Below are 10,567 nucleotides of genomic sequence, written 5' to 3'. Positions count from 1 at the left end.
GTTCCTGTAACCGCTGGCCTGGTCTACGCAGCGTGCTGTATAGACGACTGGATAAGTTGCGTCAAGGGCTCCACAATACACCACTGAGGGGCCGAGTCTGTGTTGGTCAGACCGAGACGAACAGGCATCAAAGAAACAGACCACAGGACTGTGTACCTGGCTGAGGGCGCTATTCGGAGAGAGGTGGTAGTAATTCAAAATGATGCTTTAGAGGCAATTAGACCTGATCTACTGACAAGGCCTTCTAGCAAAGGTTTGCTACCACCTGAACTTTTCCAAGATTAACCTACGCTGCTGTCAGCAGGCAGTCCTGGCTGTCAGTCAAGAAGGACAGTTTTCCACCACCACAACCTGCTATTTTGAATGGTACGATGCATGGGAGCTCTACCACTCGCAGTTAAAGGACATCAAAGGCCATTCCAGCACCAGAATTGGTGGTTTAGGGCAGGCTGCTGGAGGCATGCAGGAAGTGATGATGAACTGTTTTGCGAAAGTCTGACAGCTACAAGATAGGCATATGCTCCCAAAAGCCTTTGCCGACAGCAGGGGTGCCCTGACGAGAAGCTCTGTACCTGCTGCCAGCCGCCCGCTGGTTGGATTAGGAGGGACTGAATTAAACAGTAGGGCAACGGTGTCCCACCTTTTTGAGCGTGGGACCGGATCAAGAACTTTTTATCACCCAGTGGGCTGGCGAGCTGTATTCAAAGATAGCTCCACATCTCCATCTCCCCAGCAGCGCAGCGCAGCCCCGCGGGCTGTATGTTGGACAAGCCTGCTTTAGAGACTTATGTGTCTAGGACTTCATTGCATGTAGCAAATTGTAGTAACTGCTTTATTCGGTCTGTCCCAAAATAACTTCTGGCAATCCTTTGGTCCTCAGAGTTAACAAAAAGGATACGCTTTTTTTTTTCTGGGCCCAGACAATGAGGAAATGTCTAGAAAGATGGGTAAAATGTTAGATTGACTCATGAATACTCAGAATGGGTAGCAGATGATGTCGCTGGAAGACAGAAAACAGCTTCCAATTGGTGTATTGGAGACTTATTTCTAAGAGGCTTTTTACAGAAACGTAAGATCAGTAGTTCTCAACCTTTTATTGTACCAGGATCCAGTTGTAAATACCAACAGCCAGTGCTGACTCAGTGCCCCTCACTCCCGACTGGCTGCCCCCAGGCCCCAGCCCCCCAATGTGTGGGGTGGGGGGCCCCAAGCAGCCCCTCGCAGGCTGGATCTCTGCCAGCCTGTAAGGAAAAGCCACAGTTTCCCAAGTTTTTCTCCTTTAAAGGAGAGAGTCCATTTTTAAAGTTTTTTCATGACCCTTTCATATATTCTTGTGATCCACGCTTGGGTCACAACCCACAGGTTGAGAAACACTGATCTAAATGACCGTCCTTTGAGTCAGTAGCCGGCAGGTCTGTTGTAAAACAGCTGTGTAACGTCAGTGGGAAGCAGCAGTAAGAGGTATTGCGCACAGGGAAAATCAAGGGTTCTCCTTACACACCCATGCCTGGCTCGTGCCGTGACAAGTGGCCACTGGCCAGAGTGGAATCGTGCCATTCTCCTCAAGGTAGGGCTAACTGAAAGCTGTACGTGCACCTACATTTGTGCCTGGTGGATAAAAACATAATCTGGCTCCCTAGAGACTCACTCAAAGTGCTGGCAGCTTTTCGATTTAGTGCTTTCACTTCCACCACACATTCCCACAGAGCTCTGAAAATGCTTGGGCAAAGGACTGCAGGATTTTGTAGGGTCTCACAAATGACACCCAAGGGATCTGACCCACTTTGTTTTTTTCCATGAGCCTCTTGCCGTGTAGCTTACCTCAGTGCTAGTAATTGGGCGTGGAAGAAACAAATGCAATAGGTGACAGCTGAATACAAAGGTTTTGCTTCAGCAGTAAGTGTGAATTTGTGGCAGGGGTGTCAGTGTGGATGAGTAGTTTGTTCTGAATGTGGTGGGGAGAAAGGATGCCATTCAGTCTTGTGATACAAGACTGTGTCCACCCTGGGGGAAACCTATTTTTTGCCAATATGTTCCCTGTGGGCTGGGGGGACTTTCTGTGGTAATGCCTGGAAGAGGGCCGGAGGGGGGCTTTTGCTAGCATTGTTTTTACTTGCGCTTGCTCCTAAAGCACTCTCAAAAGCTAGGGATACATTTAGCAATGTTTCTTGGTGACTCAGGCTTTTTACATCTTGTGGTTGAGAATGAAGGTTGTTTACTCTTATCTTCAAACCCCTGTTCTTCATGTGTGTCTTGGGAGTGAAAGAGGAAGAGGGCAAGTGACTTATCGGATGCAGCTGACTTCCTGAAGAAATCACCTAAAAGCTAATTTTTTTTTTGGCCGTAGCTCCTCATGGTTTACAGCCTGACACAGAGGCCAAAACCAGGCACCACAGTGCACAGTGGTGCTGCTTTCTCTGTGTAATGAGAACAAATCTTCACTTCCCCAGCCCCTTTATCCCAAGTTATTTTACTTACTGGGTGTCTGCCAGTATGACCTTGCCAGGACTGAAGCGCAGCGTTCTCATGTGGAAGCAGGCAGTCGTTCAGCAGTGCGCTGTTAAACAGCCAGGATATTAGAAACCAAAGGCAAAGAACAGACACTGCATTTGTCCCTGGACAAGGTGTGGCTGTGTGTCCCAGACTGAAATATCCCAGGATTGGCATGGACACGCATCACCCTTCTTTTTGGGGTTAGTGAGCAGCTGAACGGCAGAAAAATAGCAGTGCATTGAGTCAGTGCTGCAGTCCCAGGACAGCCACTCAGATGCACTTCACCGTGTCCTGGGGTAAACGCTTAGTACTCCTTAGTTTTCTTTTAGGATTCATCCTGGGACTATAGACAGGGATATCTGAATGACTGCACTTTGTCCTAGGATAAAATGGTTTTTCCTAGGACAGATGTCATGGCTGTCTGTAGCCAAACTTCTGCTAGAGCACATCAAGTCCACCCTCCATTCACAGGCGGTTGTTCTCTGCAGTATTTTCTCTAAAGCCTCCTCCAGGGTAATTTCCAGTATGCCAGCATCCTGACATGCTGAACAGGAGGATGTCTGCTCCTACTGCACCGAAGCTACAGGCCGGAGTCGGAAGGTTCGACAAACTACATGTCAGAACTGGCAGCGCTGACAAAGGAGGGCCTGTGATGGGATGAGGACTGGGATGAATGCTGGGGCAAAGTTTAAAAGGGCCTTGAAGAGCAAGGGCAAGATCTTAATCTTGATATTACCTATAAGGAAGAAGTCAGGTGACATGGCCAGAGGAAGAGGCTCAGCAGCTGGCCCTCACCTCCTTTCAAATACTGGGTACCAAACTCAGCCATCTGTTATGGTACCGAGTCCCATAGAGGCTGTATGGAGTAGGCACAGATCATCTTTTGGACACAAAGACTGATTTCTCTCGCACCATTTCCACTGAAGTGCAGAACTTTCTATCCCAAGCTTCAACATAGTTGGGATGTTAAAGAAAAGGCAGGTTAATTGTTGATGTCTGGCTCTGGCTCTGAGTTAGCACAGATTGGGCAACTGTGGCTAGCAGAAACGTAGCTGCTGATGAGCTGTGCGTTGCTTCCTGAGACACTCATCTGAGCGAGGTCAGAATAGGAACAGCACTGGCAAAGATCCAGGTCGTCCCTCAGCCCTGGAAAGCCCAGACTGTGGTCCTTAACCCCATGCAGCTGAGGCCACAGCAATATTTGGTAAACACTGTATGGGCCAGTCTAGTACATGGAGGGTCAGGGCACTGTGCCATAGTGGAATAGCTGAAACATTATAGAGTTAGGAACTGTGGTGTTAAGACTTACCTTGAACTCAAGCAGTGGATTCAGAGCATGGCTTTCCCACTTAAGAGGATTTAGCTTGTGTAAAATGAGAGCTTGGCTAATGGCCCCTCAGCTCTATTAAATCCACCAGAAGGGATGTGTAAGAAATTGCTCAGATGCAGAGCAGCTGGGAGGAGGGAACCACGGCTCCAGTGGACTTCGGCTGTGCTCACAGCTGGGTCTAGGGACATAGGTCGTGTTCAGAAGGAGTGAGCGGTGTTTGGGTGACGAATGAACCTTCTCCAGGGCATGGCCATCTCCCACCTGGCACTCAGGAGTGTGCTGCTTAGTCCACCATGGAGCTTGGGCTAATCCAGAATAGTGAGGACAGGCCTGACTGGTGGATGCAGCCAGGAGGAACGGTCTAGCTCAGCCAAAGTCTTATTCTGAGAGGCAAATTTAGTTGCTTTAAAATGGGATCAGCCTCCTAGTCCTTCTCCTCTTGCATGGGGTCTTCAGCCCTGGGTTTCTGAAAACGGTAGAGCTTGCATGTGATGAGAGTGAGTGGACATGTTGCATCTTTGAATGCCCTACTGCGGGCTCATCCAACATATGGCCTGCCGGCCGCCATGCGGCCCACCGAGCCATTTTCTCAGGCCTGAAGTCCCTCGCTCGGGACAGGCGGGTGGGGGTCGGGAGGGGAGGGGAGCTGCTCACCCCCGCAGGGCCGGGCTCGTCACGTGAGCCAGGTCCCTCCTCCCCGCCAGGGGCCACGCCTGACAGGACAAGCTGGGGACAGCACCTGCTTTTCTCCAGCACAGCCCCTTGCCCCCGGTGTCCCGCCCGCCTCCCGGACCTGCCCGGCTCGGTGGCCGCAGGGCAGGAACGGGGTGCAGCGCCTGGCGCAGCCAGTCGGCAGGGCAGCCCCGGGGCGGCCTTGGCAGGCAGGCTCCTGGCATGACCCGCGTGGGGCGAGGCGGCGGGAGCTGGCGTCTGCCAGACCCTGCGCTCCGGGCTCGCAGTGCTGAGGCGGCCGGTCACCACGGTGAGCAGGGCCCTGCGGGCGGGCGGGGGAGGGGCTGCGCCGGCTCGTGGGGCTGCGCTGCCCGGGGGTGGGGATGTGGAGCTATTTATTTCTCCCCTTCAGTCTCTGGGGCAGTGGCTGGCTGGATGCAGAGTGGGTCCCTCCTGCCCCTGCCCGCCAGCGGCTACCACGAACCTTGCAGTAACAGGCAGGTGCAGCAGGGCTGCACAGGCAGGGGCTCTCTGGCCCAGGACAGAGGGTATAAAGGGGTGTTTGTCTTGCGTTATAATAACTGGCTAGCTGACAGCGCTGCCCATACGGGACCCAAACCCAGTAATGGCTGGGCTGCCCCGGCCATGAGACAGAGACACCAGGACTGGCACCACAAGACCAAAGCCCTAGTCCTGCCCTCACTCCCTGTCCTGGCACTGGGCTGGGGCCTGACATTACTGAGGCATTTGAGGTTGCTCTTGGCATATGATGGCAGCACCTGCACATGTCAGGCTGTACCTTGCATATTATGACTATACCTCATGGCTGGGTGTCTGTATTGATCCCACAGTATTATTACATAGTAATAAAATGGTGATTTTGAACTGGTGAGTTGTTTTTAACTTCGCCTGATGGCAAATCAGAGGAAATGAAAAATTGATGCTGAATGTTGAGTTTTCAAAGATAGTTGGGCCACTGATTTTTTTGCTACTGAACAAAACGGGAACATCCTGTGCCTGATTTGCCAAGAGAAAGTAGCTGTCTGCAAGGAGTACAGTGTGAAGCGACGTTATTCTTACAAAACATGCAAAGAAATTTGACAACCCGGTGGGTCAGATTCGATTGATTAGGTGAACTCTCTAAAACAGCATGAATGGGCAGCAGTCTTTTTTCAGAGCTGCGCGGCAGAAGTCTGAGGCAGCAACCAAGATCGGTTTCTTGACATCCGAGGAAATAGCTACGAGAGGGAAAATTTGTGAAAGATTGCTTGGGCATATTTACATCTGTGGTATTCCCTGACAAACAGTCAATGGTGGAGAAAATCAGCCTTTCACATCAGACAGTTGCTGGAAGAGTAGACGACATCGCATCAAACATTGAAGATTCACTGATGAAATGACCCAGTGCCTGTCAGTTTTACAGCTTGGGGGTTGATGGAAGCACAGAGGTGAGTGATACAGCTCAAGTGGCAATCAAGTGGTACGAGGAGTAACCAAACAACGCCACGTTGTTGAGGAACTGCTCGACTTACGTCCAGTGAAAGGCAAAACGATGGGACAGGACATTTTCAATGAAGTGAAACGTGTCTTGTTGCAATTCAATCTTCCAGAGGACAAACTCTGGTCTAACAACTGATGGAGCCCCTGCGATGATAGGCAAGCACAATGGAGCTGTTAGTTTACTGGTCAAGTCAGTGACTCAGGATGTCATCACGCAGCACTGTATCATTCACCAGGAACCACTGTGTGCAAAGGCCCTGGAGATGAAGCATGTGATGGAAAAGGTTGTTTCTACAGTCAGTTTCATAAGGTCAAAGGGGCTTAACCATAGACCGTTCCAAGCATTTCTTGCTGAGATAGGATCAGAGCATGATGATGTTATTTACTTCTGCCAAATTTGTTGGCTCAGCAGGGCAGCCACACTAGCCAGATTCTGGTCACTGCTCAACAAAATTAAAAACCTTCATGACGAACAAAGGAAAAGATGTCAGCTTCATGGACGATGATGCATGGCTGAATGACTTGGCATTCCTAGTTGACATCAGCAAGTATCTTGCAGATTTGAATATAAAACTACAAGGGAAGGATCAGTTTGTCACCAGACTGTATGAACACATCCATTCCTTTGTTCAGAAGCTGGAATTGGTTCAGGAACAGTTGAATATAAAGAATGTCACCCATTTCACAATACTATTAACAAGAAGTGCTGAGACTGTGAACCATGACAAGTATTCTGCACTGATCGGCTCTCTGCTGGATGAATGCAAACAAAGATTTGCAGATTTCAGGGAACACAGTGATGAGTTGAAGCTGTTTGCAGATCCATTTGGAACGGCTGCCACTGATGCTCCTGACACGTTCCAAATGGCATTAATTGACATCCCGAATAACGGTGCCTTGAAGAGAGCCTTTGCAGAACATGACCTACTGACATTTTATAGTCAATATGTTACATGGCACTCTTTCCCAAATCTATTGAATCATGCACTTCGGTTCATTGCACTGTTTGGCAGCACATATTGCTGTGAACAGCTTTTCTCAAGAATGAAGAACATAAAAACAAAATCAAGACCACTTCTGACAGATGGATGTCTGTCTGGAATACTCCACATCGCCACATCAAGTGTGCCAGCAAATATTGATAACTTGTGCAAGCAAAAACAATGCCAGGTATCGCACTAAAGAAATCAGCGTTCATTGTAGTTTTCAGAAAGTTAATAAGAGTAGACTTGTACACATTGTTTTTATACTATTTTTGTACACTTACAGTGTGGATTGGAGCATGCTTGTTTTCTTGAGGGTTGACAACAGTTGTATTGCCACCTGTCTCTTTTTTGCCTGGATAGTTCCTGTTGTAACAGTATGTCCCCAGTTACGAACCTCACTGGATAACTCTGCTGTATGCTTGTTTAAGACTGAACAGTATGCTCAAGAATAGAGCATGAACGATCTGGGCTCCAACATAAATTTGGAGCAGATAAAAATCTTTGTAAAAATACTGCCCAGTGTTTGGATTGTGTTTGCTTTTGTTTTTCTTTGTGGGGGGTTGGGGGTTCAACTTGTTACTACTTGTTAAAGATGTGTTACTAACAAGTTATTAATGCAATAAAAGTACATCTTCTTGAAGATTATTCTCAAAAATGCCTGTATTTTGTTGCTTTGATTAGTTTCCTCTCTGGCTGATATCTTTTCCACATTTGATCTGTCGACTTGCATTATGCTTCTTTCATTCATTGAGAAGTGAGTAGAAGCGAAAGTGTTTATTTTAGTCAAGTGTCTGGTGTTATTTCATTGTTGCTTTTATCTTGTTTTTGTTTTGGATTTTAAACCACATTTCCAGACCCATTTCATTGTCAATATCATTGGTGTCAGAGCTCATGTGACATCACTTCCTGATTTGATACCGCTTCCTGTGAGGTCTTTGAATATGGCTCGCCGGCCCACTGGGTGATAAAAAGTTCTTGATCTGGCCCCACGTTCAAAAAGGTGGGACAGCGCTGCCCTACTGTTTAATTCAGTCCCTCCTAATCCAACCAGCGGGTGGCTGGCAGGAGGTACAGAGCTTCTCATCAGGGCACCTCTGGTCACCCCTGCTGTCAGCAAAGGCTTTTGGGAGCATACGCCTATCTTGTAGCTGTCAGAGTTTTGCAAGTTCCCATTGCAGTGCATCCCTTTCTCCCCATTTTACAGAAGGGCAAGCAGGGTCCCAGAAGGTTACCTGCCTGCCCAGGCTTGGAGGGGATGCTGTTCAGCCCACAGTTGCAGTTTGTTACTTTGAAATGCTGTGAGGCTGTAAAGCTGAAGTTAAATTTGGGAGAGGCAGAAGGAGAATCCTGTAACCAGAATGCAGCCTGGACTGCACTGTTATTCAAGGTAGGAAATCGGCTCAGGAAGCCTTGAACTTCACATTGCTTTGCTTGTGGGTGGGCATGGGTCTCCTGCAATGGGAAGAACAGTGTCAGCACTGGCTGGGAAGGCAGCCATTGACCACTGGCAGGCTTGTGTATAACCTCACTGTACCTGTTGAGGGAGGTATTCAGGCCCATTGGTCTGTTTTTTCCATGTGTGCCCAGGTTCTAGCTGGTCTAACTGGGCTCCACTTCCTGGTAAATAGTTCAGAATTGTCTCTGGTAAAACCTTGGGCACTTTTACACGTGCTCTGGAGGTTGGAGGACTGCCTTTCAAATCCACTGTAATTACAGCATGTCAGAGCAGCCTCCATGCTTGTGTATAGGCACTCTGGGAGCTCAGAAATGTTTTTTGGATTTCAGATATTCTGCTGATTTACTGAAAGTTACCAACAGGGAATAGCTGGCTGGGGGACTGCCTTATTTCAGAAGTTTTTCCTTAAATCAAGAATGGGAAATTCCATGTATCCTGACAAGCTGGAGGCCTGCAACACCAGTAAGAGTAAAGTGCTTTGACAGATCGGGCCGTGGGATTTTCCACAGAGCGTTGCCTCCCATAAGGTTGCCTGATGTCCAGGTACACAGTCCTGTGGTCTGTTTCTTTGATGCCTGTTCGTCTCGGTCTGACCAACACAGACTCGGCCCCTCAGTGGTGTATTGTGGAGCCCTTGACGCAACTTATCCAGTCGTCTATACAGCACGCTGCGTAGACCAGGCCAGCGGTTACAGGAACTAAACTCCTGCAGCTTGGAGAAGCAGGACTCTTCCTGAACATCTGAGCACAATCGAGGAGCTAAATAACCTCGAGGCTTTACCGTAGTGACACATGACCATGTACTAGATTGCCTAGCTAAAGCACAGCGTTTGTAGCGTAGGGTTGTCTCTCTCAAATCCCAAGCAGGAAAGCACTACTCCCCTGCTCAGCAATGATGGTGCAGTTTCAACCTTCATGACTGGCAGACAGTCTGCCATTTATGAACATGCTGTTGGCAAACTTCCTGAATTACACCAAGTGATGTCAGTGTCTGGCCTCAGATTTTCACACCGGGTTGGTAATGACAGTAGCTCTTAACTCATGAGTGAGGACAGGGGGTGATTTAGTGGAGCGGCATTGCTGCAAATTGGATTTTCTCCGTTGTGCAGGAAAACACACTCGTTAAGGTCCTTTAGTCGTTGCGTTGTGCTTTCCTGTGATTTGCCTGGCTTGTTCTTGCGAAGGCTTCTTACAGCGTGCGGTCTGACAGGCTGCTCAAAAGGCCTTTAAACTTTGAGAACGTGTCTGTATTCATGCAACCTCCGAGTGGCAAGAGCTGCTCTATGACCAGAAATGATCCTATTCTGATCAAATGCCAGCCTGAGGTACAAGGTCGAAAGGGCCCGCAATATCCTGTTACAATGGGTGATGCTTTCAAAGCGCCACCTGATTTTTCAAAAATTACTTTTCTTTTTTTTAATTGCTTAAGGTTCTCAAGACTCCGAAACCACAAAATTGTTTCTATTTGTTGCCTTTGAAGTGCAGGATTGTGCTCTTCAGTGCATCATCCAGTTTGGGGCTCGCCTGATTATCAGATATCTGTTCTGCTCTCTGAAGGAGCAGTTCCTTTTTATTGAAAGGATTCAGTTACAGTGCCTGTAGCCTTGGCGCTCTGGGTTTCTGCAAATGGGAATAGGTTTGATATTAACCTGAGTCGTGTAAAACACAGATAGGCTGGCAAGCAGTGCCTGTAATCTGTTAATGAGTACTGCAAAAGGCCTCATGCCTAGTTGTTACAAGGGAAATCTCGACTCAATGGCTGCAATCTGGAGGGAGCTGTGTGCGGATAACATGGCTGCAGCACTTTGTCCTGGTTTTCTTTACGGGCCTGTACAGCAAAGCACTAAATTGCTTCATTAAACCATTTGTTTCCTAGCTGGCGTACACGGCCATTTCTGCTTGGTGGTGGGACGTTTGGGCAAGTAATCACAAACCTGTGTGCTGCCACGTTCTGGCGGTGATTCTGTTGCCCTCCACGTGTGCGCACACACCTGGGACCAGGGGCTCTAGGAAAAGGAAACTCCAGCTGCAGTTGAACACCTCCATGCCCTTAGAGAAGTGAATGTGACCCAGTCAGTCAGAATAAAGCAATGGGGACAAGCGTAGGAACTGCCCCTATCAAAGGCAACT

The 10,567-nt window shown here is 48.5% G+C and overlaps 1 protein-coding gene across 2 annotated transcripts in view; it reads left to right on the top strand.

The window, feature by feature from the left end:
* LAS1L (LAS1 like, ribosome biogenesis factor) overlaps nucleotides 1–10,567 on the top strand; it is an 83,425-nt gene that overhangs the window by 44,802 nt on the left and 28,056 nt on the right. The window lies entirely within an intron of this gene.

This window comes from Crocodylus porosus, unplaced genomic scaffold, assembly GCF_001723895.1.
Source record: "Crocodylus porosus isolate Cpor-Errol unplaced genomic scaffold, CroPor_comp1, whole genome shotgun sequence".
Lineage (NCBI taxonomy): Eukaryota > Metazoa > Chordata > Crocodylia > Crocodylidae > Crocodylus > Crocodylus porosus.
Note: the sequence above shows the minus strand (reverse complement) of the source record. Positions and strands in the feature narration are given on the sequence as shown.